This window comes from Lissotriton helveticus, chromosome 6 (genome assembly GCF_964261635.1).
Source record: "Lissotriton helveticus chromosome 6, aLisHel1.1, whole genome shotgun sequence".
NCBI lineage: Eukaryota > Metazoa > Chordata > Amphibia > Caudata > Salamandridae > Lissotriton > Lissotriton helveticus.
In genome coordinates this window covers 1,011,277,594-1,011,290,303 of record NC_136067.1, presented here as the reverse complement: position 1 = coordinate 1,011,290,303, position 12,710 = coordinate 1,011,277,594, and positions in this window count along the sequence as shown.

The following is a 12,710-nucleotide window of genomic DNA, read 5'->3' as shown; positions in this document are numbered from 1 at the left end:
AACATTAAGGACAAAAATTATTTACACATTAGAAAACATTTCAACATCAAGCCTTACAAAAAATGATGATAATTATATCACAAACAACAGTTATTATAATCAATTAATGAGAAAAGGTAAGTTTGGGGGAGAAAGTAAGTGACTCAATGGCTTATAGACACTTGAATACTGGACCAGCCGGTCCTAGTATCCTAAGGATGGCAAATTATTTTTCCCAAACAACACTGCCGACGCATTTCAAGACCAGGCGCAAAGTCACTGGTCTTTCATCAGGGCTGTGGATTCTTTGTATCTGCAAGATGCAAAGACATTGTTTTACTTGACCTAGCATGTAGATTCCTTATTTCCATACAATGGCTGCAAACAGTTCTAAGCTACATACCAATTCTGTTTGAAGGAGGACTTCGTGAAAGGTCTAGTGGTGGTCCTGTTGCTAATTAATGTAGCCGAACAAAGATGCCTAAAAAGATTATTTAAGAATGTGTATAAGTAGCAATTTTTATCCGTTCATTTCTATACTAACGATAACAGGTCGAACATGGAGGGGAAAGAGTACCTTAGTCATTAGGGACTGCCGAATTGCGGCGGGTTCAATTGTGCGGCGTAACCATCAAGGTTGAATCTACAACATGAGGGAAATATGCGTTACTAGCGAGGCAGCATACACCCAATATGTCACGGTAGATAAAATCTACCAATCGAGGAAGTTAGCCTACCTTCATTCGCTTTCTTATTTTCAAATGGAAGGAGTGCCACTAACACCGTCCTGTAGGAACAAAACGCGACCTTAGCGATATGTTCAATCGGGAAGCGGCACAAGTTAAGCACTTGGTAAAGCAGTCTAAGAAGTTACCTGCTACTCTGCCACTGCTCGATAATTCTGGGGTCTGGTTTTTATCAGTAAAGATGGCCGCCGCTATTTCCTGTTTGTTTTATGCTCAAAATTAAGCAGAGCATTCTGGGACTTGTAGTCCATTGTATGGAAATAAGGAATCTACATGCTAGGTCAAGTAAAACAATGTCTTTGCATCTTGCAGATACAAAGAATCCACAGCCCTGATGAAAGACCAGTGACTTTGCACCTGGTCTTGAAACGCGTCTGCAGTGTTGTTTGGGAAAAATAATTTGCCATCCTTAGGATACTAGGACCGGCTGGTCCAGTATTCAAGTGTCTATAAGCCTTAGAGTCACTTACTTTCTCCCCCAAACTTACCTTTTCTCATTTTCGGCCAGCACAGCACGGGACGGGGACCGGCAGAGTCCAACACCACCCTACTGCAATGGAAGCTCAGAGCCCACCACCGAGTGCCGTGAGGGAAACGGCAAGCAGAACCCAGACCCAGACCACAATCCCCAGGTGCCCTGGTGGCAGAGGCGCACCTGGGACGTCACTGCCAGCGCCAGGAGGCGCCTACAAACAGGGGAGCACCGACAGCTCCTTGGGGGCTATTTTCGGCCAGCACAGCACGGGAGGGGGACCGGCAGAGTCCAACACCACCCTACTGCATTGGAAGCTCAGAGCCCACCACCGAGCGCCGTGAGGGAAACGGCAAGCAGAACCCAGACCCAGACCACAATCCCCAGGTGCCCCGGTGGCAGAGGCGCACCTGGGACGTCACTGCCAGCGCCAGGAGGCGCCTACAAAGAGCGGAGCACCGACAGCTCCTTGGGGGCTATTTTCGGCCAGCACAGCACGGGAGGGGGACCGGCAGAGTCCAACACCACCCTACTGCATTGGAAGCTCAGAGCCCACCACCGAGCGCCGTGAGGGAAACGGCAAGCAGAACCCAGACCCAGACCACAATCCCCAGGTGCCCCGGTGGCAGAGGCGCACCTGGGACGTCACTGCCAGCGCCAGGAGGCGCCTACAAACAGCAGAGCACTGACAGCTCCTTGGGGGCTATTTTCGGCCAGCACAGCACGGGAGGGGGACCGGCAGAGTCCAACACCACCTTACTGCATTGGAAGCTCAGAGCCCACCACCGAGCGCCGTGAGGGAAACGGCAAGCAGAACCCAGACCCAGACCACAATCCCCAGGTGCCCCGGTGGCAGAGGCGCACCTGGGACGTCACTGCCAGCGCCAGGAGGCGCCTACAAACAGCGGAACACCTCCTGTCCCCGCGGGACGCGCGTGGGACCGCCGGGCTAAGCCCGGGCAAAGGGCGGGCCCTCTACGGCCCTCAGAGGCCAGAGGAGGACGGGACGGGCCACCCCACTTGAATCTTTCGAAGGAGGAGGTATAGAGACGTTTTAATTTCTTATCTGTCTTGCACTGTACTGCCTATTGTCGCTTTTGGAGTTTTTATTTCTATTAATCATGTCCATCTGGGAGGAGCTGAATGCCCTGTGTGGCTCCAAGTATGTCTCGGACGTATCAACCCCCCCTATTATGGGTAGAGACGCTGACTATCTAAACGGCACTTCACGGGATGTACCTCTACCTTTTAATAAAGACCAATCTCAAGTCAATACACTGCCCCGGGGTCCAAATTGTAAAAGGAAGCACGATGAGGAAAAAGAAAATGAGAACCAATCTAACGTTCAAAAATCGTGCACCAGCTCTACACCATCCCCCTCTAACCCAATCACATCAATGGTGGATAAGGCTGTGTATAGAACAGATGATCCTTTATCGCCCCTCCAATTGTCCCTACTGGCTCAGTTTGAGCAACTGTTAATATCAGCCATATCACCCCTGGTTACAAAATTAACGATCTAGGGGACAGGCTGACCTGTATTGAAAAAACACTTAAAAGGAACTCTCTACCAATCAATAAATCAGTTATACCTATTTGCCCTAATCCTCCCATCAACCACGAAAAGTCTAAGTCCATTGTATGTAGGAACGTCCAAACTCTAGAACTGCCTCTTACTACACCTATCTCAACTGGAACTAAACTAACATTAAATTCTGCGTTAATACCTCATATACCGGCCAGGACCACTTTAGAAAGAAGGCATCGCATCAATTTACCTCCCCAAGCCGCCCCATACGTGACTGTCCTCTCTGGGGTCCCTGCTCTCAGCCAGGGCAAACTCGAAACACACCAGGACCTGCTAAATAAGGTCATTTTCTGGCTAAAGCACAACAGACCCTTGCCACCTGACCTAGATGGTGGAATCCTGAGCGTCAGGAGGGTGGGGTGGCTAGGTACGTTGCCCAAAGACATCTCGGGGAACTTGGTGTTAATTAAATTTAAGAATAGGAACACTGTCCCCTACCTACGATATTGCAAGCCCAAAGAAGGAGATGGCCCCATTTGCATTCGGGACTTGTTTGATTTCTATCCGAGCTTCTATTACCAAGACCAACGACAATGAACTATAATTCCTGGAGAAGGGGATTTTGTGTACCCTGTGCCATTAACCCTCTAGCCTCTAATTAGCCTTGAATATGCATGAACATTGATTAGTTGATTTGTCACACTGATTTAATCCTGTTTTAATAGTTGATATTAACCTCGTAATGAAATGTTGAGATATTTATTTATGTATTGTTGTTGCTTTTATGGTTTTTTAAACTAAAATCGAATAAAGCTAATCTGATGATGGATGATTATAATAACTGTTGTTTGTGATATATTTATCATCATTTTTTGTAACGCTTGATGTTGAAATGTTTTTTAATGTGTAAAGAATTTTTGTCTTTAATGTTTGTATAGAGTCTATTTAGCCTTGTAAATATTTCAATTTATTGTTTTCTTTTCTGTTATGAATTTTTGCACATATGAAAAAGATATAAAATAATGGACACAAAGTATTGTTGTCTAGGGAAGCGACAATAAATTGGTTTCTTACCCTTTGAAAACACGTATTGAGTAATTGTGGTGCGGACATATAAATTTAGGTATCTCAGTTTTATTGCTGTGGCGGTAGCACGATTGTGGATTGTATCCACATGGCTCCATCCTGAGGCACCCTCTTTTGAAATGTGGTGTGCTGGATTTTATAATACATTTAACCTGGAGTTCAGCCGGTACTCTGTCAAAGGCCCATGAAAGCGAAAGTTGGGTATGTATATACGGGGGGCTATGCTTGATCATTTGACCTGTCGAAATTATTCTCTTGGGGAATTGAATGAATTGATATTTTTTCATCATTGTATTTTGATTCATGATGTGTCTGTATTTAATGGTTAGGATACTGTGGATTTTTAATAAAAAAAAAAAGAAAAAAATAAAGAAATAATTTGGTCCTAACTTTAAGAATGCAAATTTGGCCCTCACTTGAGTAACTGTGCCCAGTCTGTTGGTGAACATCACAAAAATCACCTTTCCACACATATGGATATGATTTGTCACACAGCATATACATGACATTGCATATCCTACAGTGTTGTCGGTCCTAAACACAACACTTGTGCCTTGCTGATGGGGAGATGATAGTTTGCTTCATTGCTGTAATATTTGTACTGGTACTCTCTGCCACTGTGGGTAGTGAAATCATGTTAATACCTTTTCCCTAATATGATGTGTACCACTCTCAAGTGAATACTTCTGCAGTGAGGAGTAAACATACTATATATCCTTTGAATACATGTAGATGGTTCCAGTTTTGTTCCAAATGTTTTGGAAGTGTGTATAGTGATAGACCCCTATCTCCATTGTACCTTTGACATTTGAGACAGGACAGTAATTAACAAAACCAAAATAGCAAAAAAGCAAAGGTATAGGAGCAATGGAGTAGTGAGCTCAATTTGGGTACCATTAAGGAAGATGCCAACATATTAACATCAAGATAATGAAGTAAATGCACTGGTCTACTGGTCGATCGGAGCATAAATCAGTATCCCAATACTGCTGGAGACAGCACTAGGAGACCTCAAACATTGATATCAAGACCCAAAGAGGTTAGAAACTCATAGTAGGTTTTAGGAAGGATACATCTGTGAACTGAAAATAAAAATTAGAAAGTCAAACAACCTGCAAATTTGCCAAATAAAACATATCTTCCAAAACCAGATTTATTGTGTCACTTCTGACTGGGCCCAAGAAGCACAAACATGACCCTAGAGACATAATGTGAAACTTTCATCTTGTCTTAGGGCATAGGAGGCTCTAACCTTCGAACATACTTTTGGCATGTTCCTCTGACCTGCCATGGCTGAACTGGCAACTGGCAGACACAAGCCTTGATAACCCTAATATGCAGTCTCAGTAAACAAAAAAAATCCTGACGAAAAAGTTTAAATACAATTTGGGCAACAATGGGTATCCAGTTAAAAGACTGACTAAAGTTCCAGTTCTCCAGGATTTCCTTCAGAGGACATTAGTAGTAAAATATGCAAAGGTGTTCCAACTCATAACCTCAGCCTCTGATGTGATCAGTTGACTCTACACAACGGGGTCCAGGATTCTGACACTCAGAGTTGACTGGACATTAAGCACAGGTCGGCAGCTTCTGTGACAGGATCGCCTACATCCAGTTTCCAGAAGCAAACAAAACAAACGGCGGCAGCAGGCAAAAACATTATCAGATTATAAAATTGGCAATTTTCAAATTTGGAGCAAGTCCTTTTGGGAAGAGAATTCACTTGATTGGTGTGGCAGATAAAATATACTTACTTCCAGGTGTGTTGGTAGGAGCTTCAACTTCTGTTCTTTAATTCTTGAACCCAAAACACAGCCCGCTTTCCTGCAAAGTGGTGAAATATAAGTCTTTCGATAATTGGCTTAGGCAAGCCAAATCCATCAGAAGATTTGTGGGTAAGAGCATTATGGTGTAATTCACACAACAATTATAACAAATATCCTCCAAAAGGTAAGCAATTCCCCAGAAGGTACACATTTCCCTCCAAGAACTACAAAGCCAATCCACCTATTTTTGTGAAAAGAACTAGTTAGCTCTTCTTTAGTTCTTGGATGCCAGATGTTTTCAGGGAGACCCCATCAAAGCAGGGTGATTAACACCTCTCAGTCAGAATGTTAATTTCTGAACAACTTCTCACCTTGTTCCTGCCTTTTGCTTATTTATTTATTTACTGAATTTGAAAGCATGTCACACAGTGGGTATCTACTGCCGAGTGGAATCAATGGAAAGAAAGTTAGGAGCCTTGGCAATGCATCACAAGGAGCACAGAGGAACCATATTCTGACATGCCTTAGAACTACAATCACCATTGTGAATTGAATGGAAAAGTCTTTGGTAGGAAAAAGGAGGTCAAGCATCATAGTATGTGGTCAAGTCCTGGGCATTGTGTTAAACTGAGGTGCACAATGATGACACATCCACTGGCATGACCTACAGAATTTCATCAGACTAATTAGTGCTAACTAATCAGCCTTCTCAACACGCTGGCTGACAAATATATGAGGCAGCAAATGTGTCATATGTCAGTGCATACAACTTCAAATTCTCATATTTGTTTTAAAATGTGTGCATTTCAGGAACAAAACTGTAATTATGGTTTGAATACCAAAGTCACTAGGTGTTATCCTTAAACTTATCAGAACTATGTTAGCACACTGTGCTAAACTGACAGCTTACTTTGCAATCTATTGAATCACTGTGTCATATTTCACTAGGGGAATAACATGATCTGCTTCCTTGCTCAGTAATGGCTCATATTTGTAATCAGGACTGAGACTGGAAGCCTCCTTCCTTTCCTAAACCATCACATATTTCTGTACTTCTAAAAAGGTTTTCAGCTCTTGATCTTGGTGTTTATACCTCTGAACGCATGCACTCAATATGTCCCCCCTCACTCCTTTTTGAATAAAGATGCTACTGAGACTGGAAGCCTCCTTACTTTCCACAGCCATCACTTGTTTATGTACTTTTAAAAGATTTCTCTATACTTTTCAGTGACCCCCTAAGGTCTCCTTGTTGCAGCTAAGGCTACATTAAATGTGAAGGGGAATCCAATCTATGCAGAACATACGGTTGGTTGAGTCTATGCTGCAAGCCGCAAACAACAGCAGAGTTCTACACTAATAGTTAACAAGCTAAAAAAATTATAAAAAGGTGATTTTTTAACAGAAGAAATGCAGTTTCAAATGCCATGTTTCACAAGCCACTATGGCACATAACCTTCTACGGCACTCAAAGGATAGGTATTACCTGTGTAAATTTAACAAAATTGTAAAATTAAGAATTTGATTCAGCACACACTTGATATCAAATTTTCAAGGTAATGTAGAAGTCAATAAACAATTTTAGATTGAATCATAATTGTATTACATAATGCACAGATTCCGGGAACCTTTTTCTTAAAAAGTAAATTTCTTTAATCGTAATCCTTTCATTTTTTTTAAAACGTCTCTGTGTATTTTACAAAGCCCACATGCTTCATCCCAAAGGACTTCTTCAGGGCTACAAAACACACAATATACACAAATTTAAAACCAATTTGCAGATTATCAAAAAATCTGACATAAAAAGACATCACACGATATCCACAAGACAACTCACATTCAACAATTCTCCAATATCCAATCACTGCTAAATAAAATTGTTCTAACAAGTACAAACCAAAAGCACACTGTGTCATAATCCATTAACAATGCTCAGTGTGCATTACTTTCATCAATATGTATTTATCTATATTCAGCATCTTAAATTGGTTTGAGGTCAATAACCATAAAGCTTTCACCCTATCAATTACTGAGTGTAGCCTGACCCTGATCATGGTGCAGTTGATCAAGTGGAAATACGAGGAGGATATATCCATTTACCTACATATGGCCAATTTTTAGCTAGTTAGACGAGTTTATACTGGATTCGGATAGTGTGAATCTGTGTTCATCTTGGGCTAGTCATCAAAGTCACCCAATTAAATGGTACCTTCATTTGATGTATCCTTTGTGAGATGTTGTGGCCAAGAGATACCTTCTTAGTTGTAAGAAAAAAAAAGCACTTAAGAACTTGGGGGCATATTAGCAACAAATAGCGATAATTATCGCTAAATGCACTTAGCGCATTTTATTTTGTCGCCGCCTATCGCCGGATATTATCGCAGAGATAACGTGCTATTAGCAACGTTTATCTCTAAAGCGGTAAAATATCCGGCGATAGCTGCTCAATGCGTGAATATCGCTGGAAATCCAGCAATATTCAGGCATTATCGCTAATGGGGACTTAATCTGAATATCCAGCTCCCATTGGATATACAGGTTAAGTTATGGTCTGAGCAGGCGTTAGGTTCTGGCGATATTCACGCTTTGCGCGATTTTTTTAATCGCTTCGCCTGCCTTGCTAATAGGCAATAGCTGTGTTAGCGAATGCTTTCAGTCGCTAACGGGTTGGGTACGCCCGCTTTGCATGTCATTAGGGATAAATATCGCTGACATGCAAAGCAGGCCCCAAACCTGTAGCTATCGCCTATAAGCTGTCGCTAATTGCTGTTAGCGACAGCTTGCTAATAGGGCGATAAACATATCACGGCTTTAGCGGGAAAAAGTCCCACTAAAGCGGCGATATCGCCCTTGCTAAAATGCCCCAAGGAGTACTGTTAGTTCTTCCTCCCTTCCTCCAAAACTTTCAGTATACATAACAGTGATTCGTATATAATTTCTCCAATTTTAGAGGCCCTGCAAACTAGTGTAAACCCAGAATTTCAAACACAGAATTAATATTTTAGTGTGAGTTATAAATACTCCAAGGACCATTATGGGAGACACATGTAAAAAATTCCTCCAATAAATGTTTCCTTTGTAGTAGGCATGCCATGGCTGGAGCGAATCATGCAGCCAGGACACTAAGGTCCAGAATCTTCTGTGCCTTTTTTCAATGTAGTCTAAAAAGGTTTCAATCTCATACAGGAAGGGACCATGGACGGTGCTGAAACAAGCATGAGAAAGACTTCCTTACAATCAAAGTGTACCCAAAAAATTCAAATTCAAATTAGATCACTCCATACGGCCTACATTACAAACAATGGTCAAAGACAGATGCTCACTATTGTCAACTGGCACAATGCCAATAAGAAGTAGTCTTAAACCCTGTTTACAGGCTGAATCTATTCCCCACATATATCCTGTGGATAATACTTGTGAGAAGGTTCAGCAAGAGAGACTTGAGTAGGTAAAAAGTGGCTGAGACCACCATTACCATGGATATGATTGAAAAACACTGGTGGAAATTCCAATAGCGCCATCCTAATGTCTATACAAACCAATGCAAATATCCCTCTAGTTCTTTCAGGAGGGTATGTGGCCTGAGTGTCAGAGATATGCACCGCCACGTTAAACTGCATAATCAAATGGTGTCCATGCTAACCCCTAGCCCAAAAGTTAGTAAGAATTGTAAAAAGGCCAACCCCGCCCCATGAAGCAATGTTATAAATAAAGGAAAGAGTCACACAATTTCAAACGCAGCTTATGCCCGACTGTAAGGGAAAATGTTGGAGCCTACTGCAGGGGTGACTCTCAAGAGATAATTCACGGAAAGGCCCCTGCCCCACCTCACAAAATTGAGTGCAGCATGGAAAGTTGTATGCTTATTTCGGATGGTATGTAATCGGCCATATGGCGGAACCCTGGAACCTCCAACCGCACTGGGCATGACACATGAAGTAGTAAGCCATTCAGTGATCCCCCAGTTAACAAGTGCACACAAACGGGCACCATCTTGAACTAGTTAACCAAACCTTAATGTGCCATCCTCTCAGGCCCAAGGTTATGTTTGTATCCATTGATCAAGAAGCCCACCCAGCTGGATTGTTGGATGCTATCCATGGAGGGAATCACATCACAATGGCTGAATGTGATGAGCCTCCCAACCATAAGTCATTATAGTCATGTTATGCATGAAAATAAATCATGAAAAAAACTAACATTAACAGGTTCACTGCAAAAATAATCGCTAGTCCAACAATCCAATTTGTTACTAGGGAGTGTGGTCACTCACTCTTGGCATTCCATCACAAAATACCTAGTTGCAAAACTCCACACTTTCTCTGGTGGAGTTTAAATAACCCCTGTAACTTAAAAAGCCTGCCGTAAACATATCAGTCCAAGCAAAAAGTGACAAGTGCATAGCCGCCATCTATGTATGTCAGGAAACCAGTAATTTCTCATAGGTACACAACAAGGAATCCTTTAAATTGAACCTTCCCTTAATATAAAAGCAAATCTTTCAAATTGTATGAGTACAGAACCACACATGTGCCTGCATGCATATTTAAAGTGAAAAACTGGTTATAAATGCTTCAGTAAAATCAGCTGGTACTAGCAGGTGAATTATCATTAACTGCCTAGTGTAGCAGCCATCTTTAAATGGTATGTCTGAGATTAAAAAACATAAAAAACGGATAGACGTAAACCGCAATAAAATTGTTTAAACCCAAGCGGCCGGTGCTGGCCAATATATGAGTATTATCTAGGTTATTAGCCGTTCCCCCAGTAAAATAAAGCAAGTTCTTGGATTCCATTTGAAGCCCATGTTAAATGTGAAGGACATCTAACATGGGCTTCAATTGGAATACCATAGAGCATATTATCAAGCCCATTATCACAGTTTTAGCTACAGTTTTCTGCCGCTAAAGTGGTGATAATTTTATCGCCTGTCTTGATAATATGCTCTCAGTTCTTGGCTACAATTACTCCTTGAGCTCACCATTTTATCATAAGGTATATCCTCTATGGTGAATTTAGGATGGGCGCTCATGGTGTGAAGTACACTACTGCAGGCCGTTGTTTTTTTTAAAATGTCACTACGATTGTCATTTTGGCATATATACAGTCACAAATCCAAAATCAATCTCCTCTTTATGATGTCTGAGAGTCAATTTTACATTAAATCTATTCTCATTCAGGAAAGCATGATAAGCCAAAAGATCACTTACAGTTCTTTTCCAGATGATCAAAATGTCATCTTTAAAAAAGCCCATAGAAAACAATGTTATTCTGTCAATTCTGTGAATTAGGACCAGTCATGCTCCACTTCAAACAAACCCATGAAAAGGTTTGTATAGGACGGAGCAAACCTGGAGCCCAAGGCAGTCCTATGCTTTTGGAAGAACCATACCTAATCAAGAAGAAAGACGTTTTTGGCTAAGATGATACTGGACATTTGTAGCAACTTGAGGGTTTGCTCCAGATGACTGGCATTGTGCTTAAACAAATGGAACTTAATTGCCTTAAGACCAAGTTCCATTTGGATACATGTGTACAAGCTTTCAAAGTCCATAATGACAAACATAAGGTCATCACTATGCCATTAGAAATCCTCCAACTTGCTCAGTACATCTTTTCATTCTCCCAGGTAAGAAGGCAGATTCTGTGGAAACAGCTGCAGAAACCCATCCACATATTCAGCCATGTGCTCAGTGGGTGAACCATTGCTCGAAATGATGGGCCACCCTGGTGGAAATGGGCTGGTTTGGGGGATTTTGGGCAATATGCATATGAATGGATATCTAGGACAATGTATCTAAATATATGTATATTCCCAAACTGTTAATAGACAGGATTCATGCCAATCCTTGCATTGGTATATTTTTCAATGTCAGGAATTGGGTTTTCCTTCATTCTTTCATAGCATCCGTTATCTTGCAACTGCCTATCAATCGTACCCAAGTATTCAATTCTATTCATGAGAACAATGTTTCCCCTTTTGTCGGCCTCACATAGATAGTATTTCATTGAGCCTCAGTCTCTCTTTTATAAATTGCTTAAAACAAAAATGCAGCTGTAAATAAAAATGTACCAAGCTAATTTATTTATGAATATTATCTTAATTTTTTTTACTAATCGGTAAACATCATTTTATTAAAAACAAAATAAAGTGAGACTAAAAAGTAAAAATTAATATGAATAAAAACATAAATATACAGAGAGTGAAACAAATAATGGCCATTAAAACACAACACCTAAAACCAATTATCAAGAAATAAATAAAATACATAACACAAAACAAACTATTATAATAAGACCAACAACTTTGAAATTACCGTATTTTCCGGCGTATAAGACGACCCGGCGTATAAGACGACCCCCTACTTTTCTTGATAAAATGTAGGTTTCGTGCCATACTCGCCGTATAAGACTACCCCCACTTCCAACGCAGTGCACAGTGCCACCATCGCCATTATCCACATTAGTATTGTTATGTACTCATATGCATGGTGGTTTGCCATTATCCACATTAGGGTAGTTTTGTTATTCATATGCATGGTGGTTTGCGGTGGAAATTACTTCTGTTCATTAGCATAGCCTGTGGTGGAGCCAGATGATTTCTCCTGTGTCTCGAGAACAATAAATAGGGTGGATATGCTGCTGGATGCATTAAGGAAAATTTGATGTTTTTGGCAGATTACCGGTACCGTAACTGTAATTTATTTCCCTTTTTCAGATCCGCTTTCAGTGGGTTTGCTTTTGATACTTCCACAGTGCCACCATCGCCTACGTAACGTTAGTTCTTGTGTTTGAGTGCCCTCCTATACTGTACCTCTACTTGCACACATGTAACTTTTACCTCCTGTAATGCCCATTTCCTATTGAGAAGCGGTCTGACACCTTCGGGTGAAGTCCGCGCTATGTAAAAACACATGAAAACATACCTTCAAATTTTGTACCCGGCGTATAAGACGACCCCCGACTTTCCAGAACATTTTAAGGGGTTAAAAAGTCGTCTTATACGCCGGAAAATACGGTAAGAAACATTTCCCACCTATTAACAATAAAATGAAATATTATGATAATTATGATAAGCGAAACAATTTTAAAGGGAATAAACATTTCCCACTCATTAAAAATAAAATGAAATATAA